This window comes from Chionomys nivalis, chromosome 2, assembly GCF_950005125.1.
Source record: "Chionomys nivalis chromosome 2, mChiNiv1.1, whole genome shotgun sequence".
Taxonomy (NCBI): domain Eukaryota; kingdom Metazoa; phylum Chordata; class Mammalia; order Rodentia; family Cricetidae; genus Chionomys; species Chionomys nivalis.
Window position 1 is genome coordinate 60516048 of NC_080087.1, and position 13819 is coordinate 60529866.

Here is a 13819-nt window from a genome sequence, read left to right on the forward strand (position 1 = left end):
GTGGGGTTGGGGGTTGTCACAGAAGCCTTCTATGTCTCTCCTATCAACTGTGAGTCTACAGAATCATGGACACCACTGCAGAAGAGCTTCCTTGACCTTCATAGTCAACAGGAGCACTGATCATAGATTTCCACACGGTCCTGGCAGCAGCATGGACCTCGGATATTCGACACTGTCCGGGTGGCAGCTCGGCCCGCCGACATCACCATGGCTTCAGGAAGCAACATAGACTGTGGACATCCGAAGGGCCTTTGGTGGTACCTAAACCTGGACCCCAGCTATAGCTGGTGTATTTTTTTTTTTCTCACACAGCTCTATATGCAAATACTCATTGTCATGAGTCATTGTTCCGGATCAAGGCCTCTGGTCTCTGAGGCATCATAAATGCCAGACCATAGCTGAGACTTCTTCAGTCACAGTCCTGCTTCAGGTTTCCATCTTCCTTGGCGATGATGTACTCCCTGATCTGGTTCTGCGGCACCAGCTTCTCCTTGAGGTCCAGCAGCTCATAGACAGAGTAGGTGTTGGGGTTGTCCTACTCGAAGCACTGGATCTGGGCCCTGATGGCAGCTGGACTGGTAGGGCCGCCCCAAACTGCAGCCAGCCGATTTAAACATTGATAAAGGATTAAAGCAACGTTAGCATATTGGTGAAATTATAATTCTTAAGTGCTGACATCTAGTGGTTGCTGCTAGTCATTGATTCAAAAAGTCTTATTTGGCACCAATATGTGAATTAAAAAATTCACAGTTAACAAGGCAAACAGTGGAGGCACACACCTTAAACATCAGAAGAGGCAGGCTGATTTCAGGAATTCAGGGCCAGCCTGGGTTACATAGTGAGTATCAGAATAGCCATGAATACATAGTCAGACACTGTCAACAATAGCGAACATATATGTAAACCACACATATAGAATATATAATACATATATTTGGCTTTTTAGATACATATTTATAGTGTGTGTATGTGTGTCTAATACTCCTGTTCCTCAGGCATCTACTAAAATTATGTCCCTCCTGTCTCTGGGAAAATAAAAGGTATTTCTAGACTTAGCTAATATCACTTTTCCACATAAATCTCTATATATTTCAAATACTTATTAAGAAAATAATTTTGAAAACTTGAAATAAAGCCAAGATTTTTTCTTTTATTTTCTTCCTTCCTTCCTTCCTTCCTTTCTTCTTCTTTTTTTTTTTAAAAAAACTATTTAAATGTTTATTTACATTAAACCTTTCTCCTTGGACTGCACATTAGTTCCTCAAAGGCAGATGGTTTGTAGTGATGGCAGCAATCAGCAGGGTCCAGTTCAGGGTCCACAGGGACCAGTGAGGACGAATTTTTCAGGTGTGCTCCACCCAAAACTATCCTGGTCTGACAATGTGCTTGCTTGCAGTTGTCATTCTTCACAGCTTCTCCTTCCATGAACTTGCAAAAGTTCAATGGCCTTTGAAACCGTATATTCTACCAGAGAGAAGTGGTAGGCAGGAGACGTTTGCACAGAGAGAGACCATGAGACACACACTTTTATTCCCAGTAACTCCCCTCAGAATGGTCTCATGCAAGAGTGTAATAGTGAAGCTCACAGCCTTCAGTGATACAGCTGTCTGGATCGTGAGCAGTAACACCCAGAGCTTTCTAAGTGTAGTTGCAGAGAACCACATCCTAGAGCTGAGACTGTGCAGCTCATTTGAAAGAAAGAGATGTAGGTGAGGAAAGAGAGACCACAAACCTTGACTTGGTGGTATCTGGAACCCACACCATGAAGTATGCCCACTGTGCCCTAATTATACTTTTTTTTTTTTTTTTTTTTGGTTTTGTGAGACAGGGTTTCTCTGTGGTTTTGGAGCCTGTCCTGGAACTAGCTCTGTAGACCAGGCTGGTCTCGAACTCACAGAGATCCGCCTGCCTCTGCCTCCCGAGTGCTGGGATTAAAGGCGTGCGCCACCACCGCCCGGCTTATACATCATATTTTTAAATGAGCTGCACTAACTCAATACCTTAATCAAGAACAGGAATATGCATATAACAAAATTGGTTTTAAACTTGTATCAATAAACCAAGATGCATACCAATGCAAAGTATTCATGTCTATAGCATGCCCCCCTTTAAATGTAAATAAACATTTACAAGATATAGTTTTGGGAATTTGGGCATGGTTCCCTCCAAACTACTTCCTGCTTTTTGTTGGGTAAAGTAATTTTAGGGGGTGTTCATGGTGACCTTTCAGGGGGGCCTTGGTTCATCAAACCACATTTGCCTCGAAAGAACCCACAGGTTCTCATCTTCTGTATAAACAAAAGTAAAATCTCTTTTCCAAAGCAATATGTCCTTAGACCCAAATTTTGAAGTCAACTTACCTTTAATATATATATCAGTTTAGCTCAGCAGCATGTACAATGAAATGTCTTTCTGTACCTAACTCATTCACAGTCAAAAAAATTCAAAGAAAACAAAATAATATACATAATCTAGACTCTCTGTGTATATTCTATTTTTATATGGCTTATTTTTCTTTACTTCTTTTATCTATGACTGTCTGTACTCTGTCTCTTTAAAGAATTTGTTTTTTTCTAAACATTTAATTTCTTCTTCTTCTTTTTTTTTTTTTTTTTTTTTTTTTCGGTTTTTCGAGACAGGGTTCTCTCTGTGGTTTTGGAGCCTGTCCTGGAACTAGCTCTTGTAGACCAGGCTGGCCTCGAACTCCCAGAGATCCGCCTGCCTCTGCCTCCCAAGTGCTGGGATTAAAGGCGTGCACCACCATCGCCCGGCTACATTTAATTTCTTTTATAACTGTCTATATTCTTTTTCTTATCTTTCCCAAGCCTATGTACATTTATCCCACACTATGGCCCATTTAGAGCTCTTTTTCACCTAGATTATTGTGTGTTTATCTGTAATATTTTTTTGACCAGGAGAGCTTTTTTTTTTTTCTTTAAATGCTAAGTGGGCATGACTAGGACTAACTCTGCAGTCTGCCTGTTTGTTCCATCCAGTTCAACATGACGGAGGCATGTTTGCTGCCCCAGATCCAGGGTCACAGCAGGTCTGTGTCACCATTAAGCAATTTGTGGCATACTGTTTACAGACCCTGTTTAAGTACTTGGCCTCCTGAAGGAGCCAGAGCTGTACACGCAACTATCACAAACCAGGAAGCTGCTATTTCTTAAAGATGCTGTGTGGTTCTTTTTTGAATTAAAACATTGCTTGGTTTATTAGCTTATGCATATTTCTAGCTAGCTCTTACATCTCAAATTAACCCATTTCTATTATTTTATATTTTACCACGAGGCTTGTGCCCTACCAGCAAGGTTCTTGTTGGTGGCTAGTGCCTTTCTCCTCTGTCGGCTACATGGTGTCTCAATGATTCCATCTACTTTCTCCCAGCATTCAGTTTAGTTTTCCCATCTACCTCTATTCTGCCCTATCACAGGCCAAAGCGACTTCTTCAATCATTAACAAATAAAAGCAACACATATACAGAAGTACTTACTGTACCATTTCCCATTAGCAATGGTATTCACAGCATAAGAGGGGAATCCCACAACATGTGTCCTTGTGGTAGTATGGGAACATTACTTTGGTTATATGCCCAAGAGTTGTATATGAGGATCTTGAGTTATATCAATTCCCATTTTTTTGAGAAACTGCCATAGGACTTCCAAAGTAGCTATACAAGTTTTTACTTCCACCAGCAATCGAGTAGTTTTCCTCTTGTTCCACATTCTCACCAGCATGAATTGTCACTTGTGCTTTTGATCTAAGCCATTCTGACAGTTGTAAGATTGAATCTCAGGGTCATTTTGATTTGTATTTCTGTGATGGCTAAGTACATTGAACATTTCCTCTAAGTGTTTCTTGGTCATTTGAAATTTTTCTGTTGAGAATTCTCTGTTTATCTCTGTATCCTATATTTTCATTGAAATATTTGATTTTTAGATGTATAGTTTCCTAAGTTCTTTATGTATTTTAGAAATCAGTCCTTTGTCAGATATGGGGTTAGTGAAGATCTTTTCCCATTCTGTAGCCTGTCATTTTGTCCTATTGACAGTGTCCTTTGCCTTACAGAACCAGCTTTGTGAAGTCCCATTTATGAATTGTCAGTTATTTGTCTGCTCTACTAGTGTTCTATTCAGGAGGTTGTCTCATTACCACAATATTAGCTGCTGTGATAATGTGTTCAAGGCTATTCCCCACTTTTTCTTCTATCAGGCTTAGTGTATCTGGTTTTATGCTCAGGTCTTTTATCTACTTGGACTTGAGTTTTGTGCAAGGTGATAGATATGAATCAATTTGCATTCTTCTACATGTAGACATTCAGTAAGACCAGCATCATTTGTTGAAGATACTTTCTTTTTTTCATTGTATAATTTTGGATTCTTTGTTGAAAATCAGGTGTCCATGGGTGTGGGGATTTACATATGGGTCTTTGATTTGATTCCATTCATTCACCTGTCTGACTTTAATGCTAATACCACTTAGTTTTTATTACTATAGCTCTGTAGTATAGCTTGAACTCAAGGATGATGATACTGTCATAAGTTCTTTTATTGTATATGATTGTTTTATCTATCTGGGTTCTTTGTTTTTCCATATGACATTGAATATTGTTCTTTCAAGGTTTGTAAAGAGTTATGTTGGGATTTTAATGGGGACTGCATTGAATCTGTAGATTGATTTTGGTAAGATTGACATTTTTGCTATGTTAATCCTACAGACCCATGAGAATGGGAGACTGTCTTATATCTTCTCCAATTTCTTTCTTCAAAGACTTGATGTTTTTAATCATGCAGGTCTTCACTTGCTTGGTTAGAGTGAAACGAAGGTATTTTATATTATTTTAGGCTATTGTGAAAGGTGTTGTTTCCCTGATTTCTCTCTTATTCTATTTGTCATTTGTTTCTAGGAGGGTTACTGATTTTTTTTTTTTAGTTAACCTTGTATCCTGCCACTTCACTGAAAGTGTTTATCAGCTGTTGGAGTTCCATGGTGGAATTTTAAGAGTCATGTATGGGTCATCTTAGGGTCACTCTCATATCATCTACAAATACCTTTACTTCTTTCCAATTTACACCCCCTTGATCTCCTTCAGTTTTCTTATTGCTCTAGTTAAGACTTCAATTATTACATTGAATAGATATGAAGAAAGTGGACAACCTCGTCTTTGTTCCTGATTTTAGTGGAATTGCTTTGCGTTTCTCTCCATTTAATTTGATGTTGGCTATAGGCTTGCTGTAAATTGCCTTTATTATGTTTACAGGAAGCATACAGAACACCAAATAGATTGGACCAGAAAAGAAATTCCCTTTGGCACATAATAATCAAAACACTAAATTTACAGAAAGAATATTAACAGCTGAAATGGGAAAAGTCAAAGTAACATATAAAGGCAGATCTATTAGTATTACACCTGATTTCTCAATGGAGACTCTAAAAGCCAGAAGAACCTGGAGAGATGTGCTGCAGATTCTAAGAAACTATAGATGCTAGCCAGACTACTGTACCTAGCAAAACTTCTGATAACAATAGATTGATAAAAAGATATTCTATGATAAAGTTAAATTTAAACAGTATCTATCTCTAAATACAGCCCCAAAGAAGGTGCTAGAAGGAAAACTTTAACCCAAGGAATTTAATTACACCCATGAGAACAAAGGGAATAAATAATCTCAGACCAGCAAAATTAAAAGAAGGGGAGCACAAACACACACACACAGACACACATATGTAAACATACACATACACTACCACCACCACCACCAACAACAACAGCAACTATGGTTGGTCATTGATATATCTCAATATCAATGGTATCAATTCACCAAAAGAAAAGATACAGACTAATAGAATATATATGAAACAGGATCTGACTGGCCTATTTGTTCATCCTTCCAAGTCATTACCATAATCTCTCTGTAGTGTCTCTATTCTCTAAGATTATTGACACACCTGGAATATACATATGTATATACACATACAGAAGGACGTCCCACACCATTGCCTTTTCCAACTGCTGGATTCAGTTCCTGCTCCCCCTTTGTGCAGAGGACTGTGATCTGTGGGTCTACCCCTAAATAAATAACCCTTTATTATACTCAATAAATGTCCATCTTCACCAATGGAGAAAAGAACTCTACTTGTCAGTACAAATATATATAATAAGACCATACAGTTCCTTCAAGAGAAGGGGGTACTTTGCCTTTAGAAAGCTTGTTGTAGCCCTGGTTCTAGTGATAGGCTCTTAGACCAACACTTCTTTGTGCTAAGTAATTCCAATTTTAATCTATACTTTTTTCTTTGCAGGAGTCAGCAAAGTAGGTCTTAGGGGATAATTTTAGCTAATGCCTATTTTCAAAGAAATTATACATTAATGACTAGGGTTTTGTTTTTTTAATTACTGTTAAAAAACAACAACAGGACTGAGGGTTGTATCTTAAAGTGTTTGTCTGACATATGAGAAGTCTTGGATTCAATTCTAGCCCATAAAACAGTAACAAAAACAATAAAGGGTTGGCAAAATGGCTCAGATGGTTAACAGATCCATTGCAAAGGCCCATGGAGTCTTATAATAGTACCACATCATTTATTTTTATGACACATGTCAGTAATGCTGAAAAATGAAGTTGGTATGTGGTCTCACATTGCATATCTTTGCTAACTTGATGAACTCTGACTTTACAATTTCTTAATTCTCAATCTCTGACAAAAAGTTGCTATTTTTTTGAGACAGGGTCTCACGATACAGCTCTAGCTGGCCTGGAACTCACTACATAGATCACACTGGCCCCCAACTCACTATCAAGGTTAATTGGGGTGTCAACCCCTTAAACCTCTCAGTATCCATAAGGAACACTCACAGCAAGTGAAAACTGACTAAAAGGGTCTGAGGGTGAATGAATCAGCTTATACATGTTTCTTTCTCATGCCTCTTTATTCTTCCAATGTTCTCTCCAATGCTTTCTCTATTTTTGATGTTCTCTCTCAATGTTCTTCCCAATCCTACAAGGTTTCTAGTTTATATGCCTACACAAACACAATTAACAATTCTTTGTCAATAGCAAGGATACCAGGCATACATTTTACAGGGCCAAGAAATCAGATAAGGCTGACAAGGCAGGCACCTGTTAGCTTATATATGTCGCATAGGGGACGTGACTATGAAGTGCATGGGCATATCTGAAGAGTAAATAAAGGGAGGGGCTATTATTTCTAAGAGGGGGAAAGGGAGTTTGTGTGTAAACTACATTTGCGTGGTTAGTTAAGCTTGAAGTTTGCAGTTGGTAAATGTAGAAAAAAAGGAAAGAAAAATGTGGCAGTGATGGGCAGTCTCTAAGTACTTCCATTCCCATGGTGGCAGGGAACACAGTTCGTGGTAACTATGGCAACCAGCATCACATGGGAGAGGTAAATGGATGGCTGGTGTGGGAAGTCCTTTTGCATATGCTTTGCTTTTATTGGTTAATGAATAAAGAAGCTTATTTGGCCTATGCTAGGGAAGAATAGAGCTAGGTGGGAAAACTAAACTGAATTCTGGGAGAAAGTAGGCAGAGCCAGGGGAAAACATAGAGCCCCACCAGAGATAGACAACTAATGGAACTTTACTCCATAAGCCACATCTATGTGGTGATACAAATGGGTTAATTTAAGATGTTAGAACTAGCTGAAAAATACACTTAAGCTATTGGCCAAACAGTATTGCAAATAATATAGTTTCTGTGTGATTTTCAGGTCTGAGCAGCTGAGGATGAAAGAGAAGTTTCCATCTACAAAATGGCATGCCATGTGGGCCAGCTACATTCACAGAAAACCTGAGAGAGCTTGGGAAGGAATTCCAGACATAAAAAAGCCCAGAGTTAAGCATGGTTTAATGGTAGCAGCATTTTCTCAGGTGGATTCTGTTTGGTAGAAACAAGCAGAGGCACAATTCATTTAAGAAAAGGCTTCCTGATTCAGCATTAGCAGCAAAAACTGCATGATTCCTTTAAGAAGGCTTCCTGGTTCATGCTAGTTGCACAAACAGCTCTGGTTCTTTCAGGAGTGCAAGCACTTGAATGGAGTTTGTGGACTGCTTGATGCAAGCTAGTTGGTAGCAGCATGAGCCAACTGTATACCAGAGTTGACGTGGTTAGCAGGGTTCCTGCCAAGTGGTCCCAAAGCTGGTGGTAAGGTACTTCTACCATATTGAAAGTCTGGGAGAGGTAGAGACCAGGGCCACAGTGCCCACATTGCTTACCATTTCAAAATACATTTTGTCAGAAAAATATTTCAGATACACAATAAGGAAAAATTCAGATGAAAAAGACCTCTAAATGGGTTACAGTGTGTGGAAAAAAATGTACATATGCTTGGGAGAGAGAAGAAAATGAGTATAAAGAGTTAAAAAAAAGAAGTATATGGTTTTTTAAAAATTAAAATAAAGTCTTTAAAGAGACAGAGTACAGACAGTCATAGATTATGGGGCGAAAAATAAGCCATGTATAGATGGAATATACACAGAGAGTCTGGATTATGTATATTATTGTGGTTTGTTTTTGAATTTTTTGACTGTGAATGAGTTAAGTACAGAGAGACATTTCATTGTACATGCTGCTGATGCCCAAATGAGAAACATTTACTTTTTCATGGGCCTTTTCCAGAATTCAAAGCACCCAGTATATATTCTATATATCAAGATTATACAGTTAAATGAAAAGTCATCAAGTACATGAGGGAGTTCTGACCAATAATTGATTAATACACTGCTGAGGTTTTTAGGATTAATCCTACTATGGAAAAAGGGGAGCACTATGCCTTCACAAGTGTTTTACTGAAAAGACAGCGATTATTCAAAAGGCAGGTATGCCCAAATCTTTGCATGTTGTGTTTCCTTGACTGGAATACTCCCGCGAGTTAGCTTAGAGATTTATTCACTGTATTTTCATTGTATAACCCTGTGGCCCATAGCACAACTCACGACTCTCTTGCTTCTTCCTTACCTTCCAAGTGCTGAGATTAAACAAGCACACTACCACACTTGACTGGTGTTAATGACTGTACACACTGTGCTCTTGCATTGTTTCTTCTAAAAATGTTTATTTCACTCACATGTACAAGATTGTGTAGATTACCTTCTTGTCCTGAATAAGAGATGATATTTTTCTGTCATCAATCTAAAGGTGATGGGATCTGAGAAAGTGGGACCAGTAAATGAAGGAGGCTAAAATCTTATGTTAGAGCCAACTTCATTCAGAGCCTGAGACAATTTGTCCTCTGAGGGTTAAGAGAGATCACATAAGTAAAGTTCTTGTGAGTTCAAGTTGGATGCAATCACAAGGACATGCCACATGTGGTAAAAACATATTTTTCACAAAGGTAAAAAAGGATAATTTAAACATTTAATTGAATAACAACAGCAAGCAATAATGAGTAATCTGAAATAAACTCATTTCTATCTGCAATATCTGGCAGGGCGGGGCAGGGGCATGAAAATACATTCCAAGAACAATTCTGTGTTGTGAAGAAACAGGTCACAAAACTCTTGTCTTGTTTCTTTGGAGTGTTCTCACATGCAATTAGAATTCTCTTTAGATGACTCTTGAGAGGCTAAAAAAGAAATGAAGGGAAATAGCTAAGAAGAGAGTAGAGAAATAGCCTTGCATCACACATCAGTGTTTCTACCCTTGATCTTTCCACATTTCAAATAGCAATTTTTGTTTTGTTTCTATTTATTCTGTATGTGTGAGTGTATGCCAGATGTATGCAGAATGGTAGAGACCAGAAGAGGCTGGAGTTACAAGTGGTTGTGAACAACCAGATATGAGTGCTGGACACTGAATTCAAATCTTCTAGCAGAATGAGTCTCCACGACTGAGCCATTTGTTTATTTCCTTCCCTCTACCATTTAAAAATTAATTTTTGACATGGGATCCCATTATATATTCCACAGCCCAGGCTGGCCTTGAACTTATGAGTCTCCTGACTTCCTAAGTGTTGCATATGTAGGCCTGTGCCACCACACTTGGCTTCATTTTTTTTCTTTATCTCCTCTGGAATAGTGCAAAAGAATTGATAGTGAATTAAGATACCTGTTTTCATATGTCAAGACCAAAGGGATTCTGAGGGCTGAGGCCACTGGTATATTCAGTAACATCTGTCCAGTCCTGTTCACATACAGGATCCCTGAAAATCTGTTTTTGTCCACACAGGAGCAACCTTCAACCTTGGTCTCATTGTCATGGCATGCATTGTGTTCTTGGGGATTTAAACCAATTTAAGCTGAATTCAGCCATAAAGAAAGAAAACCTTCCCATCTAAGCACTATATGAGGAACTGCTTGCTTGACCCTTTCCATGAAAGTGGTGCTTTTCATTCTCAGTTTGGATTGCCTTCCCTTTTCTGCTTTATCCAGACTCGGCTAATGGCATGCTCATTGTTTGTTTTGTGCTCACATTTAAATGGTCTTTTCCCTTACATCCTTTATCATTCTTCTATCTGAGTGCCATATTGGTCTTTACAGGTAACTTTCTCCCTGTGCCAATGCTTTGGCTCCAGTCACTGCTACACACAGTAACAGATGCCTTCCCTACTGTGTTACTACTAAGGAGGATGGTTCAGGAGGCCTGTTCCTGCACGTGTCTCTGTCCATGGTTCTGAATCACCACTCCCTGCCATCACGGATTTGGTTGGTGTGTTGGCTACATTTGCTTTGAAATGTTTGCATCCCTTTCATCTCATTCTACAGTCCAATTCATGGTCAAGGCCTTCCAGCCCCACTCTTACACACATAGTATACAAACACCATTTTAAATCTAGAACACATCAGTAAGGATGCTATGGGCGGACATTGAAATAGTGAACTCAGCCTACTGCTGCCTCCTGAGTTTAATCAAAACTTGAAAGAAAATATTGAATGCAGATAACTTTGAGCTCATTTTCCTCAAAGTTTTCTTTCCTAGTCACCTTTATTTATTAAAAATGTTAGATTTATTATTTATTATTTACTTTTTATGTATGGGTGGTTTACCCTAATGTATGTCTGTGTACCATATGCTTGTCTGGTGTCTGCAGAAGCCAAAAGAAAGGATCAGATCTCCTGGAACTGGAGTTAGAGACAGATGTGAGGCACCATGTGGGTTCTAAGAATTGAACCTGAGTCCTCTACAAGAATAGCTAGTGCACTTAATACTATGCTTTCTCTCTAGCTCTGAATTACTGAACTTTACACACTGAAAACTCCTGCACAGGCCAGAAGAAGGTGTCCAATCCTCTGGAAATGAAATTGCAGACAATATTAGCCACCATATGGGGTGCTGGAAACTGAACCCAGATCCTCTGCCAGAGAAGCCAGTACTCTTAGCCATAATGGTAGCCTTTCAGAGAATTTTTAGAAAGATATAATTTATTATTATAATTTTAATTATGTGTATGCATATGTGTGTCTGCATGTGGGTCTATGGGTAACTGAGTTACATATGGTTGTTAACTGACATATGGTTGCTGGGAATCAAACCTATCTCCTCTCTTAGAACAAATACTGATCTTAACCACTGAGCACTCTCTCCAGCACCACTTGCACTGAATCTTTATAGTTGTGAATTATGGAGAACCTAAAGGCAATTAAAAATGTCCCCACCCCCTGAACCCAGACAAAGCCTTGCTGTGTTAGTCAGGCACAACTCACACTTCTGTGCTCAAATGATCCTTCCACTTCAGGAAACCAAGTGGTTGGAAGTATAGTCCTGAATTACCATGACCAGCTATATTTTAAATAAAACATTGTTGAGAATAATAGATATATCAGAATCTGTGCACAAAATATCCTCTATATCTTGGAAAAATATGATCTAAAAAGAAGTTACATGAAGAGAGTAAGTAAAGTTTTTGTTTTAGGCAAACAAGTCTCTATGGTCATAAAGTCTCTGAAGCTGTGTTACAGGCTCTTAGAGATTCCTGATGTATATTCCCTATACTTTTGTGTATATTGGGAAAGCATAAAGTTTTAAAGCTTGGCATGATGATGCATGCATATAATCCCAGCACTAAGGAGTCTGAGACATGAGGAGCATCCAGAATCCTAGGCCATCTTGGTCTACATAGTGAGTTCTAGGCCAGCCAAGATTATATAGTGAGACCTTGTTGTAGAAAACAAGAACTTCAATTCCAGAAGATCCAGTAGCATGCATCAATTGTTAATAAACTAGGCATTGCCTGTACATATTTTATAGAGTTACTATATTTATTGTATATAGTTTTACTTAGTTATAACCTTCCTTCTTAATTTTTCGACAAAAAGGGGGAAATGTGGTGATAGCTTGTTTGTACAAATAAAGTTTGCTTGAGGATCAGAGGGTGAAGTTAGCCACTAATTAACCATAGACATAGAGATCTGGAGGTCTCTACAGACAGACAGGAAGTGATATGGCTGGGTGAAGAAAGGAAGTGATAAGACAGGAAGAAACAGGAATTCAGTTTCTTTTCATCTGGGCAGTATAGTAGATAAGGTGGTTTTCGTTTGGCTCCTTCGTCTCTCTGATATCTCAGTGTTTTCCCTAATATTTGACTCGGGGCTTTTGTTATTAAGTCCTATTAAAACTTGTGCTACAGGATCCCCTGGACCTGAAATACAGACAATTGTGATCCACCATGTGCCCTGTTCTTACACAACCTGAATTGTTGGTAACTCTATAATACCTTCTAATGTTTTCCCCTGAAATACATGCTAATTTATGATTTGTTTATGAGATTGGAAGAATGTTAATCTGAGTATTTCATTGCTGTAACAAATCAAGTCCCTATAAATTCATTGCTCTGTTAGCCACATATGGCTTTAATTTTCCTCTCTGACCTTCTAGCCCTATACATTTGATGCACCTCATGCTCTGTTTTACCTGATGTAAAGTTCCAATCCCTAAAAGCTGAGCATTTATCTCTGAAGAGGCCGATTTGGATGCCAAGATTCTAGTGCAATTTTTGTGAAATCCACACCTATATCTACAATGCTGCCAATGACAATGCCATTAATTCATATTTTTTTATTTTGGTCTTTGTTCATCAATAGAAGTTTGCCAAAATATTTACTATATGATTTCTCCTGAATTTTTTTGTTCTCTTCTCTATAACTATTCTATCATTCAGAGCAGTATGCTTTCTTATTATAGGCTTTAGGTTCTTAAATTGGAATTTCTTCCATAGTTACAGGAAATGACTGAACTGAATTTGGTATGGGGGCTGTGAGGAGTCCCTCAAGGAGTTTCCAGATGAAAAAGTGTTACTTGTTAACCTACATTCATTGGTCCGATGCCTGCCTTTGCCACACCTTCTGCATAATCCAGAAGGGAGAGGCATTCCAGTTTAATTATGCTTAGACAAAAACATTGTTTCTAGAAATGCCCTGTTTACAATCCCTTTTTAGGTGACCATGTTTGCCATAATTGAATTACTTGACATTTTGATTTTTTTTCAAACCTCTGGAAATCACGTTTTCTATCCATGCATCATCATGTCCATGAGATTTAATATTGTTTGTATCTCAGATCCATTCCTCTAAGGGTGCTGATTTTGCCTTTAACTGCCTAATTACCATTTAGCATTGTGATGTGGGAAGGTCATATGTCAATCTGTTGATTTCATTGGTTAATAAAGAAACTGCCTTGGCCCATTTGATAGGCCAGCCCTTAGGTGGGTGGAGTAGAAAGAACAGAATGCTGGGAAGAATGGAAGTGAGCTCAGATGTCATGCTGCTCCTCTCCAAGGCAGATGCGATGAAGCTCCAGCCCAAGATGGACACAGGTCAGACATGCTGAATGGTTCCCAGTAAGACACCACCTTGTGGTGCTATACA